The 16,681-nt window shown below is 43.4% G+C and overlaps 1 protein-coding gene across 2 annotated transcripts in view; it reads right to left on the reverse strand.

The window, feature by feature from the left end:
• kcnh1a (potassium voltage-gated channel, subfamily H (eag-related), member 1a) overlaps positions 1-16,681 on the reverse strand; it is a 107,026-nt gene that overhangs the window by 42,048 nt on the left and 48,297 nt on the right. The gene's annotated exons all lie outside the window — the stretch shown is intronic.

A 16,681-nucleotide genomic window follows, 5' to 3' on the forward strand; every position in this document is an offset into this window, starting at 1 on the left:
CCTACGATGACAATTTCAGACCCCTCCATGATTTCTAAGTGGGAGAACTTGCAAAATAGCAGGGTGTTCAAATACTTATTTTCCTCACTGTATGTATATATATATATATATATATATATATATATATATATATATATATATATATATATATATATATATATAGTTTTTATACTTTATTTATCAGTCTTATTTTTCTTTGTATTATTTTTCTCCCCATTCTATTCCCTCATGCCGGACCGTCGTAATAAGCATTTCACTGCATGTCGTACCCTGTATGTATGTGTATGTGACAAATAAAAATTGAATATGAATGAATTGAACAGGACCAAGACAGGTCCTGTGTGATGTGAACACCTAAGTACTTCCTAAGTACCTCCTGCTTCGTGCTGAAGTCCACTATCAACTCCTTAGTCTTGCTGACGTTCAGGAGAAGGTTGTTCGCCTGGCACCATCTCTCCAGGTTTTTAACCTTCTGTAGGTAGGCCATCTCGTGGTTGGTGGAGATCAGGCCCACCACAAAGGTGTCATCAGCAAACTTAATGATGGTTTTGGAGTTGGAAGTGGCCACACAGTCATATGTGTAGAGTGAGTACAGCAGGGGGTTTAGAACACAACACTGGGGAGCTCCAGTGCTGAGGGTGAGGGTGGATGAGGTGTGTTTTCCCACCCGTATGGCTTGTGGTCTGTCTGTCAGGAAGTTAGAGATCCACTGACACAGCGGCAGGAGTCCCAGGACCTCCAACTTAGAGGTGAGCGTGGAGGGAATTATGGTGTTTAATGCTGAACTGTAGACCACAAACAGCATCTTTGTATAATTCCCTTTTCTGTCATCCAGGTGGCTCATCGTAGTGTGGAGGAGATGAGCAATGGCGTCCTCAGTAGAAAGGTTCTGACGGTACGCGAACTGTAGTGGGTCCAGTGTCTCTGGTAGTGATGCAGTGATGAAATCTCTGACCAGTCTCTCGAAGCACTTCATCACTACTGAGGTCAAGGCTAAAGGGCAGTAGTCGTTGCGGCAGGCAGGCTGGGGTTTCTTTGGGACAGGAACAATGGACTGTTTGACATTTATGGCATTTGGCAGACACCCTTATCCAGAGCTACTTACTACTGAGCAGTGGATGGTTAAGGGCCTTGCTCAAGGGCCAACCAGTGGCAGGATTTAAACCTTTGACCTTCTGATCCAAAGTCCAATGCCTTAACTATTGAGCTACCACGTCCCTCAGTGGTAAATCAGACCAGTCTTTAAGCACCATAGCCTGGAGACGTCCAAAATATCACAAATTAAGTATACGTTATCAAATATCGACCTGCCAGGCACACAGTACATCTGGTCATGGTAAATGATCTGCTCCATCACCTTCATCAGTTTCGAGGCTAATGCTTTTGACAGCAGCTTGCAGTCAGTGCACAGTAGTGACACCAGGCACCAGTTCTTCTGGTGGGTCAGGTGGGTTTTTGGCAGCAGGATCAAGATGACTCTCCTACAGCACAATGGGACCTGACCACCCTTTACACTGGCTTTTAGGACCTCAAGCCCGTCTTGCCCTATCACTGCTCAGAGAACCTTAAAGAACTCATCAGTGTATGTAAAAATGACAAGCTAAAAATCATTCGAAAGGTCTCACTTTTAGATCACCGTTTTTCAACTGAACTCAAACTCGCGCGCGCACACACACACACACACACACACACACACTCAACTGTGTGACTGATGTACAACCCGGACTTAACACACACTTGTACTCACTTCAAACATCCATGTATTCAGCACCAGCCATATTATATCACTCTATTATTACAAACTGTTTACATGCTGTTTACGATGCCAATAATCACTTTCCACTACCTTCTGCCTCTCATGCCACAGGGGCGAGTCAGCTCAGGCCAGATGCTTTCCTGGCCTGGGTCATACATTGGGGTGCACGAGTGGAGGGTCGAGCCGGACGGGACGAGTGGTAAGAAACACCTGCAGCTGATGAGACTAATCAGTGTGCTCTGTTTCAGTCCGGCAATGCCAATAAAGAGAAGACACCAACCTCCAGGAGAGAGCCACCAACAGGGAGACAAGCAGAAGTATCACCAAACAGTGACTAAGTGTAGCATGTCTGGAATCGACAACCTCACCCACAAGGACCACACAACCACTTAGCGATGAGATCTGGTATTTTTAATCTGTTGATAAGGAGAAATCATCAGTTCAAAACGGGGTAGCAGCTCCTCCCACTCTGATACACTCAGTGATGTTTATAGGGAGGACCGCACAGTGCATGCTTCCACCAGCCTCATGCAGTGAACCTGAGGCCAACGCAAAACGCACGATGAGAAACCCCGGATGTACCCCGCTGATGACACTCCCTCCCCAAACAAGTACTCAAAGAAAAGTTCCTCTACATTTAAGATATTTAAACAAAAATGATTCAAACGAAATTTCGTGAAGTTCATTACTTCAGCATGAATATACACATATGGAAAGTATAACATTAATAAAAATAATAATAATAATAATAATTAGAGAAAAAAAAATAAAAATTAAAAAAATTAATACAGAATTATATAAATAAAAGGAAAACTCGAAACAAAAATCTAGTCAAAGTACCTTTTATACCAGTTACATCCTCCCCCCTGAACTTCACAAATTTCGACTACCGGGATAATACACACTGGACTCAGACCAACTGTTGTTTAGGATTTTGTGCAACATAATGTTTCCCACTTACAGGGAAGGTAAGAACAGCAGGTTGATCAAGCCCACTGCAATCACCCGCAAAGGGTGCCTGAAACATCATTCATTTATAGATGAAACTTCATCTCAGATCCAGAACAACAGTGTAATGAAAAACATTGACTCAAAGGCACTTTACTTTAAAGTTTAAATCTCACAAAAAAAACAGTGCATTCTTATTTTAACAGAGATCTTATAACCCCACCAGTCGGATTCAGGGTTTTGATGGACTGGGTCATATTCTCAATTAACCTGTTGACAGGTTTCACTATCCTTCCCACTCTGGTCCTAACTCCAAACATTTCATGGTCTGTAGTTGGTCCAACAATACCAACAGGATTATCATCATGTATAACCTCGGAAGAAATGCCGTTAGATTCATGAGTCAGACCTTCAGTTTCTGGAGCTTCAGAATTACTGTCTCTCTCCATGGAGTCATCCTTTGATGCTGAAGGGACTTCTCCCAACGCACCAGAAACTGTGTCCACTGACACAATACTACTACTACTACTACTGCTAGGCAAACTCTGCTGAGGGCTCTCATGCACAGCACATTCTTCCACCCAACTTGTACGCAAAAGTCAGTGTATAAAGCACCACCTATCCTTGGACCTAGGCGGCAATGCCCTGATCATGTTGCCCAAGGTTCTATTGAACCTCTCGACAAGGCCATTGCCCATGGGATGGTAGGCGGTTGTTCTGGACTTTTTCACTCCTGCGACCTGCAACAGCTCTCGAACTTTCTTTCTCAACTGACTTTCAAAGTTAGCTCCCTGATCAGAGTGGATTCGATCAGGGAAGCCATACACACAAAAGTATTTGTCCCACAATTGCCTTGCCACCTGCTTCGCTGACTGATTACGGCACTGAAAAGCATGAGCCATACGGGAAAAATGGTTAGTAATGACTAACACGTCTACGTTATGACCCTTGGAGCTTTCTGCGGTCCAAAAATAAATGCATACAAGCTCCATAGGCCTTGATGTTCTCACACTCTCCAGCGGGGCTCTGCCTTCAGGTTCGGGCGTTTTACTAACGACACAGCGCTGGCAACATTTGACGTACTTGCGAACATCATGTTCCAACCCGACCCAAAGGAACCTTTGTCTCGCCAGGTGCATGGTTCTACTTTGGCCCTGGTGCCCTGCTTCATCGTGAATGCCCGTCATCACCTGCGCAACTAAAGACGATGGAACAATGCACTGTAACCGTTTCTTTCCTGCCAGATTATCTTTCCTTACACGATACAGAATACCATCAACCATCTTCAATTTGTCCCACTGCTTCAAAAGCCTGAGAACTTTATGAATCTCCCCAGCGTGCTCACAGCGCGAGGCTCTTTTGCCCCTATTGATGTAAAACAGGACCCGGGACAGGCAAGGATCATTTTGTTGTGCGTCTCGAAGTTCATCCAATGACAAAACTGGTAAAGGGCATTGCCCAGGGGGTGACAAATGTTGGATGTCTTGAGCGATCAATGAGACTGCTCTGGATTCTACTCCTGCTTCCCAGTGACTATGACCCTCTAACAGACACCTCAGCACAGGAGAGCGGACATTGGTTTGATGTTACACAGGGAGGGTCATCAGCGCCCTGAAGCCCAGTACTAAGCCTAAATGCTTCCTGTACAGTGTCTTTCCCAAACTGTTCTGCTTCCTTGAGCAATGAACTGTAAGGTTCACTCAGCAGTCTCTCACTGAGCCGGTTAGGAACAAAAGGTTGACGACTCAGAGCATCGGCCACCACATTTTTAGGACCAGGTATGTATTTAATGCTAAAGCGGTATGGCGCCAACTTGGAGATCCATCGCTGTTCACGCGCGTCGAGTTTAGGCTTTGTGAGGATATAAGTTAATGGATTGTTATCGGTCCATACGACAAATTCACTGCCTCTCAGCCAGTGGCTGAATTTGTCGCAAACAGACCACTTCAAAGCCAAAAACTCTAAGCGATGAGCAGGATACCTGGCTTGGGCGCGGTTAAGAGCCTTGCTAGCAAAAGCGATCGGCCGAGCTCTGGTCTCACCCTCTGCAAGTTGCGATAGTACGGCACCTAACCCGTCAGTAGAAGCGTCAGTGGGCAATATAAATGGCTGGCTAAAGTCAGGATGCGTCAGCACCACAGAATTCACCAAAGCAGCTTTTAGCTCCTGGAAGGCACTGCTGTGCTCCTCCTTCCAATTCCCAGGGCTCAATTTCCTGAACGCAGCAACACGCTTATCTGGAGGCTTTTTGCCCCTTGGGGCAGCTGTCAATGCAAACAAAGGTTTTGCGATGGTGGAGCAATTCTGGATGAATCTCTGGTAATACAACACCATCCCAAGGAAAGACTTTATTTTCCTTTGAGACGGTGTTACCCCATCCTCCATCATCAAATCAGACTCTGATACTGCCGCAATAGCACTGACCTTGTCTGGGTCAGTTGCTACCCCTGTACTGTCAATAACGTGCCCCAAAAACCGCACGCTCCTCTGGAGGAAATGACACTTCTTAGGGGCTAATTTTAACCCATGTTTACGAAGCCTACTGAACACCATCTCAAGTCTTTTGATGGCCTCACCCTCATCCGGGGCATACACAAGTAGGTCATCCAGGTAACAAAGCAACGTCAGGAAATTTTGGTCGCAGAAGATATTCATCATTAGGCGCATGAAGCTTGCGGGGCTGTAACAAAGCCCCTGCGGCAGCCTGTTAAATTCAAATAGGCCCATTGGCGTTGTGAAGGCCGTGAGCTTCTTGTCCTCCTCCGCCATGGCAACATTATAAAAGCCGGAGGTGAGATCCATCACGCTAAACAAAGCATTCCTACCCAAGGCCGCCAACAGTCTGCTTGGTGAGGTAAGGGGTGAGCGTCCTTAATGGTCCGAGCATTAAGCCAGCGGTAATCAACACAAACGCGAAGTTCACCGCTCTTCTTCCACACAAGGACCAGTGGGGACGCCCACTCACTACAAGACTTTCTAATGATGTCTTGCTCCTCCCTCTCTGAGAGCACCTTCCTCAAGGTTTGATATTGGGCCGGGGGGATACGCCTATACGGAAGCCTGAAAGGGTGGTTGTCCGATAAATGAATCCTATGGACAAACTCTTTGGCCTTTCCACAGTCTAGCCTGTGTTTAGAAAACACATCCTGATACTTCTGAATCAGCTGTAGAAGCTGATCCTTCCAGTACGGAGTGACTTCGCAGGACCCTATGTCAAGGTCACCGAGGCCAAGCTTTTGCAGTACACTATGTATATCAGAAGGGGAACCGCATATACCAACAGTAGAGGAGACAGACTGGCTCTGTACATTCACAGCCTCTCCGTGACTATGTCCAAGTTGCACATCCAAGTCTTCAAGTGCTAAAACAGGAGACACATCTGCTATTTTGGCATTACGTCTCAAAGTGAGCGGTTTATCAGACGGGTTAATAACCTTAACCGGCACCCATCTGTCACCTGGCAGTGTGGCTATAACACCCCCGACAAGAACACCCTTCTTGTGAGTCTGAGCCTTTGGTGGCTCAACCAGCACAGCACTACCCACAATAATGGAAGAACTGGCCGGAAGCCTTCCCCACACAAGGTGCTTTTGACGAGGTAGAAGTGTGACAGCTTGAGCAAGCTTAGCGGTACCGATGACGGTTGGGATAGAACTGCCCTGCCATCTGTCATGCCCAGATAACATACTCAAGAACCGCTGGATCTCTGGTTCTCCTGTAGGATTCGGCTGATTCATGACACGCCAATAGCTTGGGGACTGCTAAAGTTGACTAAGAATGTATTTGATGACGTTAGTACCGACAATTAACTGGTCTTTTTGTCCTGGTACAACAAGGGTTGGTGCAACAACTGAGTGGTCATATACATGCATTTTTAGCTGATAGATGCACTTGGGCCTGACCCGAACGCCACCACAACCTACAAGTAAAATATCAGCGTGGGGCTGATCGGACTCAAGGGTCAAACATGCATCTAGCAGCCTGTGCTCCATTTCCTCGCTAATAGTACATGCAATAGAACCAGTGTCCAATAGGCCCTGGCATATGACTGCATCATTAACCAACACATCTGTATAGAATAAACTGTCAGCTTTTTCCAATTTTGCAATGTTCTGGAACAAAACAGTGCTGCTACTTGACTCAACCTGACAATTGCTGCTATAGATGACCATCGGATCATCTTCACTGGTGAGAGGCTGACTTTTAGCACTCACACCACCCTCCCCCCAATGTGAGTGATCTAGTTTCCCTGATCGTCACTAGCTTGGGCCACGTCTTGCCCAGCAGCCCTGTGACACTGCTTATGCTGATGCCCAAACTCCAAACAATTAAGACATCTCTTTTCCCTCATGCAGTGCGAACGGGTTGAATGAGATCTGTCTCCACATACTGCACATGGGGAAGCTCGATACCACGGTGACGGTTGAGGCTTTGGTCCTGGAGCGGGTAAGGTGGTGCGCTCGAGCACCCTTTCTAACATCTTTAACACACGCTCCAAAGTGCCCGATTCCGCAGATTCGTCTGTTTTAGGGTGTGGGCTTGCAGTACACACTGCAGAGTTTACACCTACATCTTCACTTCCTACTGTTACCTGAGTGCTGACAGGTCCTTTAACAACAGCAGTCTGGTTTACTGCAGCTTTAAATGCAGAAGGAAGCTGCTTACGAGACCTAAAGAACCCTTTCGTGCTCATCAATGGCCTCTTGGACCTCTTCGGCGGACCATTTGCTTATGGGCTTACACCTAAAGACACTGGCAAGGTCAGAATTAGGGCAGTTCCGGATAAACATCATTACAATCTCCGAACTCATATTCTCCATCTTACCACCACATCTTTTCAGGTGAGCATCTGCTAGCTCGGCTGCTTCATTCAACCTGACCCAATAGTCAACAGGACACTCATTGTGTTTTGGCTGTGTCGCATAAAACAGGGTTTGTTTACACAAACCTTGCTCATTTGCACACTGCTCTTTTTTTTTTATTGCTGCTCACCATAATCTTATCACCACTGTACATATACCCGTTCTCTGTTTATAGCTATAGCAATATTATTATGTTCACCGCTCACATCCTTCTGTAAATCTCTGTGTATAGTAATAGGCATCTGTATAGCATGTTCATAATACATATATATATATATTCATCTGTATATTATTGTTCATAGTACATATATATTCATCTGTAATTATATATATATTTATAGTACATATATATATATATATATATATATATATATATATATATATATATATATATACACTACTCTGTATATTGTGTTTTACATATATAACATATTCATTTGTATATTACATTTATAGTACATATTCATCTTTAAATTACTGTTTATAGTCTTTATTTTATTTAACTATGTAAATTCATGTTAAAACTATATATCCTGCACTTGCTGTTATTGCACTCTGGTTAGACCCAAACTGCATTTCGTTGCCTTGTACTTGTACATGTGTAATGACAATAAAGTTGAATCTAATCTAATCTAATCTAAAAATCAGCTAACGGCTGGCATGAGCCAGGGCTCTCGCTAAAATAGCGACGCAGTACCTCGTAAACAACTTCAGGGCAGAGTACTGCAGCCGAGCTGCTTTTTAGCTTAACCTTGACAATGCTCTTTGCCCTACCACAAAGGTGATTAAGTATCTCTTCCACGCTGTCTGCCTTGTTGCAGCCCTTTTTGGACAGATATACTTCCATCTGTTCAATCCACTCCAGGATGGTGCACTTATTCAATTCAATTCAATTCATTTTTATTTGTATAGCGCTTTTAACAATGAACATTGTCTCAAAGCAGCTTTACACAGATAATGTGGTGATTTGATGCAAAGTTGCGGGGTACAGTGATGATGATCAGAAGCAAACTGCACTCCCGAGTCAGTGCAGCAGACCGCTGACACCAACTACAGTCCAATCCGTCCTCAAAAGCACCCGTTCTACTCCGGAATTATATGGAACCACCCAAGGTGTTGATGAGAGACCGTCCCAAGCTGCACAGAAGTGTGAAGATCCATGGAGGGGAGAGGGGCAGGAACAGTGGTCACTGGAGCCTCAGGAGCATGTTTAACTCGACCGAAAGAGAGAGAGAGAGAGAGAGAGAGAGAGAGAGAGAGAGGGGGTGACGGGAAGAAGGGTGACTTATCACTACTATCCCCTCTGAACATTTGTGGGTCTTTAATGTCAGCTTTGACTATGAGGTTTAGCTTGGACAGATCAAGATTTGGGGATAAAGGCATTGTCATCGATGGACGCTGCTCAGACGATGGAACGGGATCAGGTAATATTGAGGCTTGGTTTGTCAACAAACGCGTAACAATAGAATCGCCTATCTGACTTTCAAGCTCACCAATGAGATCACGTAGTTGCTGTGTAACATTGTCACAACCAACATTGGCAGGAGTGGATGACTTTGGTTTGTTTATCTCAGTGTAAGGCGGAAACGAAGCAGTCGCAGAATCATAGACCAACATGCGCGGTTTACCAACTTTAGGCTCATCAACTCCAAGAACGCCTCGACCCCTGCCAATGTGAGGTGTTACAAAACTTCCATTAAACCCTCCTTCTGCCATAATACCAGTGGTAAGTAGTTACAATGGAAAACATACACACACAAAAAAAATTTAATCTTTAAAAAAAAATTATCTTCACAGTTATCATATGCTTTAAGTCAAACGAAGGCAAAAACGGGAAACAAATTAATAGGAAGTCCAATGTGTGGTGTGGTGAAGCGAGAGTTCAATTACTGTTAATGTCCAGACACTGTTACCAGAATGTCAATAATGAAGATGCTTCGGCAGTCGATTTCTGCGTTGTGATCCTACGTCGTTGAACCCCAGCGACCAGCTGCAGCGGATCTAGTGCATACGGGTCACGGCACCAAATTTATGTAGCATGTCTGGAATCGACAACCTCACCCACAAGGACCACACAACCACTTAGCGATGAGATCTGGTATTTTTAATCTGTTGATAAGGAGAAATCATCAGTTCAAAACGGGGTAGCAGCTCCTCCCACTCTGATACACTCAGTGATGTTTATAGGGAGGACTGCACAGTGCATGCGTCCACCAGCCTCATGCAGTGAACCTGAGGCCAACGCAAAACGCACGATGAGAAACCCCGGATGTACCCTGCTGATGACACTCCCTCCCCAAACAAGTACTCAAAGAAAAGTTCCTCTAAATTTTAGATATTTAAACAAAAATGATTCAAACGAAATTTCGTGAAGTTTATTACTTCAGCATGAATATACACATATGGAAAGTATAACATTAATTAAAATAATAATAATAATAATAATTTGAGAAAAAAAAAAAAAATACAGAATTATATAAATAAAAGGAAAACTCAAAACAAAAATCTAGTCAAAGTACCTTTTATACCAGTTACATAAGCGCAGGCAGGTGCTGGTCCACAGAGAAACTCGGGTGGCCATTAAAAAGAAAAAGTGCACCCATCCGCGAATGAGACGGGCAGATGCCGAAGAAGTGTGTATGTCAAGATGATAAGGCATCCTGAACCGCAAGTGCGTGGGTGAACCCTGGCGTGAGTACTGGAAAGGAAAGTGCCAGGGTGAGAAAAAAAGAAAATAAAGACAGCTCTGCTAGGTGAACTAGTGCCTGTCTCTCTTTCTTCCATCATAGAACCAGTGAGTGTTACAATTACATTGTGAGATTCACATATATACGACATAAACACATACAGCCCTGTCAATATTCAGACAAATTATTATTATTATTATTATTGTTTTATATTTAATGACATTTCTTTTTGCTTTCATATGTGTGTGTGTGTGTGTGTGTGTGTGAGAGAGAATGTGCCCTGGCATGCAGAGTGACAAATTCAACTGGCTTTTGGACAGATTAGGCCCAAAGCTGACAGTGAGTATCTGTATCGTAACTGTATATATCTCTCTCTCTCTCTCTCTCTCTCTCTTCTCTCTCTCTCTCTTTCGCTCTCTCTCACTCACTCTCTCTCTCTCTCACACACACACACACACACACACACACACACACACACACACACAGTTCAATTCAATTCATTTTTATTTGTATAGCGCTTTTAACAATGAACATCATCTCAAAGCAGCTTTACACAGATAATGTGGTGATTAAAAGTAAATATGTTCTTTGTAAGTACGTTTGTCCCTGATAAGCAACTGTGGCAAGGAAAAACTCCCCGAGATGGCATAAGGTAGAAACCTTGAGAGGAACCAGACTCAAGAGGGAACCCATCCTCATCTTGGTTGCACCGAATGTCCATTTGAAGCAGATACACAATGTTGCGGGGTACATTGATGATGATCAGAAGCGAACTGTATGCTGAGTCAGTGTAGCAGACTGTTGACATTAACTACAGTCCAATCCATCCTCAAAGCGCCCGTTCTTACTCCGGAATTTCATGGAACCACCCAAGGTGTTGATGAGAAACCGTCCCAAGCTGCACAGAGTGGCCTCCAGTCGAAGAGAACACTATCCAGAGGCAGGCCTGGATGAAGTGGGAAGATCCACGGAGGGGAGAGGGGCAGGAACAGTGGTCACTGGAGCCTCAGGAGCATGTTTAACTCGACCGAGAGAGAGAGAGATAGAGAGAGAGAGAGAAGAGGGTGACAGGAAGAGAAGGATATAGATTATTAAGTGTCCTTATTGTTGTATGAAAGTTAATGTCACTGTGCAGTTTGGGCTCCGGCAAGACTCGCTATTGCAGCATAACTAAAAGGGAGAACCAGAAGGTAATACAGACATGAGGGATCTCTGGGATAAGAGACGACCCACCACACCACGTCAACAAACCTGAGTGAACGTGTGAATGTGAGGGGACGACAGCATACAAATATACCAGTTCACCAAACACTTTATATCCATGTTCCCTCCAGATCTGAGCCTTTACCTAAGATAAAAATCTACTGATCAAAGGCTTGACTGAATAAATACGTTTTCAACCTTTACTTGAACACTGAGACTGTGTCTGAGTCCCGAACACTGGTTGGAAGGCTGTTCCATAACTGTGGGGCTTTATAAGAGAAAGATCTGCACCCTGCTGTAGTCTTCATTATTTGAGGAACCAACAGATAGCCAGCACCTTTTTATCTAAGTAGGCGTGGAGGATCATACAGGTAAAGAAGTTCACTCAGATACTGCGGTGCGAGACCGTTAAGTGCTTTATACGTCAGTAGTAGTATTTTATAATCAATGCGAGATTTAATTGGCAGCCAGTGTAGACTGATTAAAACAGAGGTGATGTGGTCATATTTCCTAGATCTAGTGAGGACTCTTGCTGCTGCATTCTGAACTAACTGAAGCTTATTTCTGCACTTACTCCAACACCCAGACAGTAAAGCATTACAGTAGTCTAATCTAGAAGTAACAAAAGCATAAACTAGTTTTTCTGCATCCTGTAATGACATCATATTTCCAATTTTAGCAATATTTCTAAGGTGAAAGAAGACACACACACACTTTTAGAAATGGTGTACAGTTTGCTGGGTTAAAGGTTAGTGTCTCAGGGGTAAGATAAAAACTGAAAATTAAAAAAACTGCAGCTGGTAGTGTTCTTTCAGCGGTTGCCGTTAGGGTTCACCACAGAGGATCATCCATCTCTATACTCTGTACTCTATATCTGCATCTTTCAAACCAACTACCTGCATGTCTTCCCTCACCACATACATAAACCTCCTTCTTGGTCTTCCTCTTTTCCTCCTTCCTAGTGACTCCATCCTCAACATTCTCCCACTGATATACCCCATGTCCCTCCTCCGGACATGTCCAAATCATCTCCATCACACCTCTCTCACCTTGTCTCCGAAACGTCCTACATGCGCTGTCCCTTTAATAAACTTATTCCTATCCTGTCCATCCCCATCACTCCCAACAAACATTTCAACATCTTCAGCTCTCCTACCTCCAGCTCCACCTCCTGTCTTTTACTCAATGCCACTGTCTCTAAACCAGGGGTCACCAACATGGTGCCCGCAGGCACCAGGTAGCCCACAAGGACCACATGAGTAGCCTGCAGGCCTTTTCTAAAAATAGCTGTTTCCTATTTTGTTAAATTATTGTTGATAATTATTATGAGAAATCATTAACATGATCTGTGTCTTCACATAGATGAATATCATTAATTATTAATAATAACATAATAAAAGTTAAATTAAGCAAATTTGTTATTCCAGATCAAACTGAAAACTGTGTGTATCAAACTGGTAGCCCTTCACATTATTCGGTACCCAAGAAGTAGCTCTCAGTTTCAAAAAGGTTGGTGACCCCTGCTCTAAACCATACAACATCTCAGGTCTCACCGTCCTATAAACATTTCCTTTCACTCTCACAGATACTCTTCTATCACAAATCACTCCTGCTATCACTCTTTTCCACCCACTCCACCCTGCCCGCACTCATTTCAATATCATCCATAAACATCATGGTCCATGGAGACTCCTGTCTGACCTCGTCCTTCAACCTGTCCATCACCACTGCAAACAGAAAAGGGGTTTAGAGCCAATCGTTGATGCAGTCCAACATCCACCTTGAACCAGTCTGCCGTTCCTACTGCACACTTTACTGCTGTCACACTGCCCTCATACATGTCCTGCACCACCCTCACATACTTCTGACACACCAAACTTCCTCATACAATACCACAACTCCTCTCCCTACCCTGTCGTACGCTTTCTCTAAATCCACAAACACATAATGCACAATGCACTTCTGACCTTCTCTATACTTCTCCATCAACATTCTCAAAGCAAATAATGCGTCTGTGGTGCTCTTCCTCGGCATGAAACCATACTGTTGCTCACAGACGGTCACCTCTTCTCTCAGCCTGGCTTCCACTACTCTTTCCCATAACTTCATGGTGTAACTGATCAACTTTATTCCCCTGTAGTTACTGCAGGTCTGCACATCTCCCTTATTCTTAAAGATCAGTACCAGCAAACCCCTTTTCCATTCCTCAGGCATCTTTTCACCTTCCAGAATCTTGTTAAACAATCTTGTTAAAAACTCCACTGCATCTCTCCTAAACATCTCCATGCTTCTACCGGTATGTCATTTGGTTCCAACCGACTTTCCACTCTTCATCCTCTTAATCTCTGCTCTCACTTTCTCCTTACTAATACTATTAACTTCCTGCTTTACAACATCCAACCTTTCTCTTATTTTCCTCATTCATAAGCCGCTCAAAATACTCCCTCCATCTTCTCAACACACTCTCCTCACCAATCAACACATTTCCATCCTTTATTGCTCTAACTTGTAGCACATCCGTCCAGGCCCGGTTCCTCTGCCTGGCCAATCGCTACAAATCCTTTTCTCCTTTCTTAGTGTCCAACTTCTCATATGACTTTTTCCCTCTTCACCTGCTGCCGCATCACCTTGTTCTCCTGCCTACTTTTTCCATCACTCTGAATCTGATTTGTTGTTAACATTTGGATTAAAAATAAAAAAAAGTTAGTCATAATTCCACAGTCTGAAGTTATTTCAGACCATTATCTCATCTCTTTTAAAATCTGCCTCAGTCATTGCATTACTACCTCACTACGTTACCGTGTTAAGCGTACTTTCACATCAGCTACAGCAGCGCGTTTTATCAATAATCTTCCAGTAATTACGATATTAATTAGATCTCTGACTGACCCCACAGAGCTCATCTGGGCCACTGAATACCTAGAATCAATGTTCTGTTACACTCTAGATCAGGAGTCACCAACGTGGTGCCCTACCCCTAACCCTAACCCAGGTAGCCTGCAAGGACCAAATAAGTAGCCCGTTGGTCTTTCTTAAAAATAGCTGTTTTCTACTTTGTTAAATCATTGTTGATAATTATTGTGAGAAATCATTAACATGATCAGTGTCTTCACATAGATGAATATTATTTATTATTAATAATAACATATAATACAAGGTAAATTGAGCAAATTTGTTATTTCAGATCAAACTGGTAGCCCTTCACATAATCGGTACCCAAGAAGTAGCTCTCAGTTTCAAAAAGGTTGGTAGCCCTGCTCTAGATGATGGAGCTCCTCTTAAGACCAAAATGATCAGAAAGAAAAAATCAGCACAGTGGTATAATGATTGTACACACACCTTAAAACAGACCACTTCGGAAATTAGAACGTAAATGACAAAATTAACAGTATTTCAAATAGCAGGAAGGAGAATCTCCTGAGTTCTAGAAAATCTCTTAGTGCTGATCAGCATATTTCTCCTCCCTCATAGAAAATAACAAGCAGAATCCTAGATTTTTATTCAGCACGGTAGCAAAATGAACAGGAAAAAAACAAGTTTCCTCCAACAGATCATTCCAGAGAGAATTGAACCTGTTTTAAAAATAAAAAAACTCTTCTATTAGCACTGGTTTTGTACCTAAATCCTTCAAACTGGCAGTTATCCACCCCCTTATTAAGAAACCTGACCTTCACCATGTCAGCTGTCCAACTACAGTACAATATCAAACCTCCCCTTTATGTCCAAGATTTTACAAAAGGTTGTAGCACAGCAGTTCTGCTCACATCTACTGAGGAATAACATTTATGAAATGGATCAGTCAGGATTTCGCCCTCATCATAGCACAGAGACGGTGCTAGTTAAGGTGGTAAATGACTGTTATTGGCCTCTGATCAGGGTTTTGTCTCTTTACTTGTTTTGCTCAACCTCAGTGCAGCTTTTCACACCATTGATTATAATCTCCTGTTGCTGGACGAGAGAACGTTGTTGGAATAAAGGAACAGCTCATTCCTGGCTCAGGTCTTATATGACTGATCGCTATCAGTTTATTGATGTAAATGGTGAGTTCTCCACACTCTCTGAGGTAAAGTTTGGTGTTCCACAAGGATCTGTCTTAAGCCCACTGCTTTTCTCTTTATATCTGCTGCCTCTTGGTGAAATTATACATAAACATGGTATTCCCTTCCATTGCTATGCTCATGATACACAGCTGTATATTTCAGCAAATCCAGATGAGAGAGATCAGCTTAACAATGTTGAGGAGTGTGTAAAGGACATTAGACAGTGGATGCTTGATAACTTCCTTCTGCTCAACTTGGATAAGACGGAAGTACTTTTACTAGGACCACATGCATCTAGAAGTAAACTTTCCGATTCTGTAGCATCTCTGGATGGTGTTTCTGTTTCAGCGTGTACAGCTGTCAAAGACCTTGGTGTTATTATTGACCCAAGTCTTTCCTTTGAGTCTCACGTGAATAATATTACCAGGATCTCCTTCTTTCACCTTAGAAATATTGCTAAAATTAGAAATATGATGTCGTTACAGGATGCAGAAAAACTAGTTCATGCTTTTGTTACTTCTAGATTAGACTACTGTAACGCTTTACTGTCTGGGTGTTGGAGTAAGTGCAGAAATAAGCTTCAGTTAGTTCAGAGTGCAGCAGCAAGTGTCCTCACTAGATCTAGAAAATATGAGCACATCAGCCCTGTTTTAATCATCTACACTGCTCCCAATTACATCTCACACTGATTATAAAATACTACTACTGACGTATAAAGCACTTAACGCTTTTACGCCGCAGTATCTGAGTGAACTTCTGTACCAGTATGATCCTCCACGCCAACTTAGATCAAAAGGTGCAGGCTATTTGTTGGTTCTTCAAATAATGAAGCAGGGGGCAGATCTTTCTCTTATCTTTTTCTTATCTTTTCTCTTCCCACAGTTATGGAACAACCACAGTCTCAGTGTTCAAGTCGAGGCTGAACACATATTTATTTAGTCAAGCCTTTGATCGGTAGATTTTTTCTTAGGTAAAGGTGCAGATCTGGAGGGATCATGGATATCGAGTGTTTGGTGAACTGGGATATTTGGATGCTGTCGTCCCCTTACTCTCACGCGTTCACTCAGGTTTGTTGACGGTGGTGTGGTGGGTCGTCTCTTATCCTAGAGATCCCTCATGTCGGTGTTACCTTCTGGTTCTCCATTTTAGCTATGCTGCCATAGCGAGTCTTGCCAGAGTCCAAAC

This window comes from Silurus meridionalis, chromosome 8 (genome assembly GCF_014805685.1).
Source record: "Silurus meridionalis isolate SWU-2019-XX chromosome 8, ASM1480568v1, whole genome shotgun sequence".
In the NCBI taxonomy this organism is placed as follows: Eukaryota; Metazoa; Chordata; class Actinopteri; order Siluriformes; family Siluridae; genus Silurus; species Silurus meridionalis.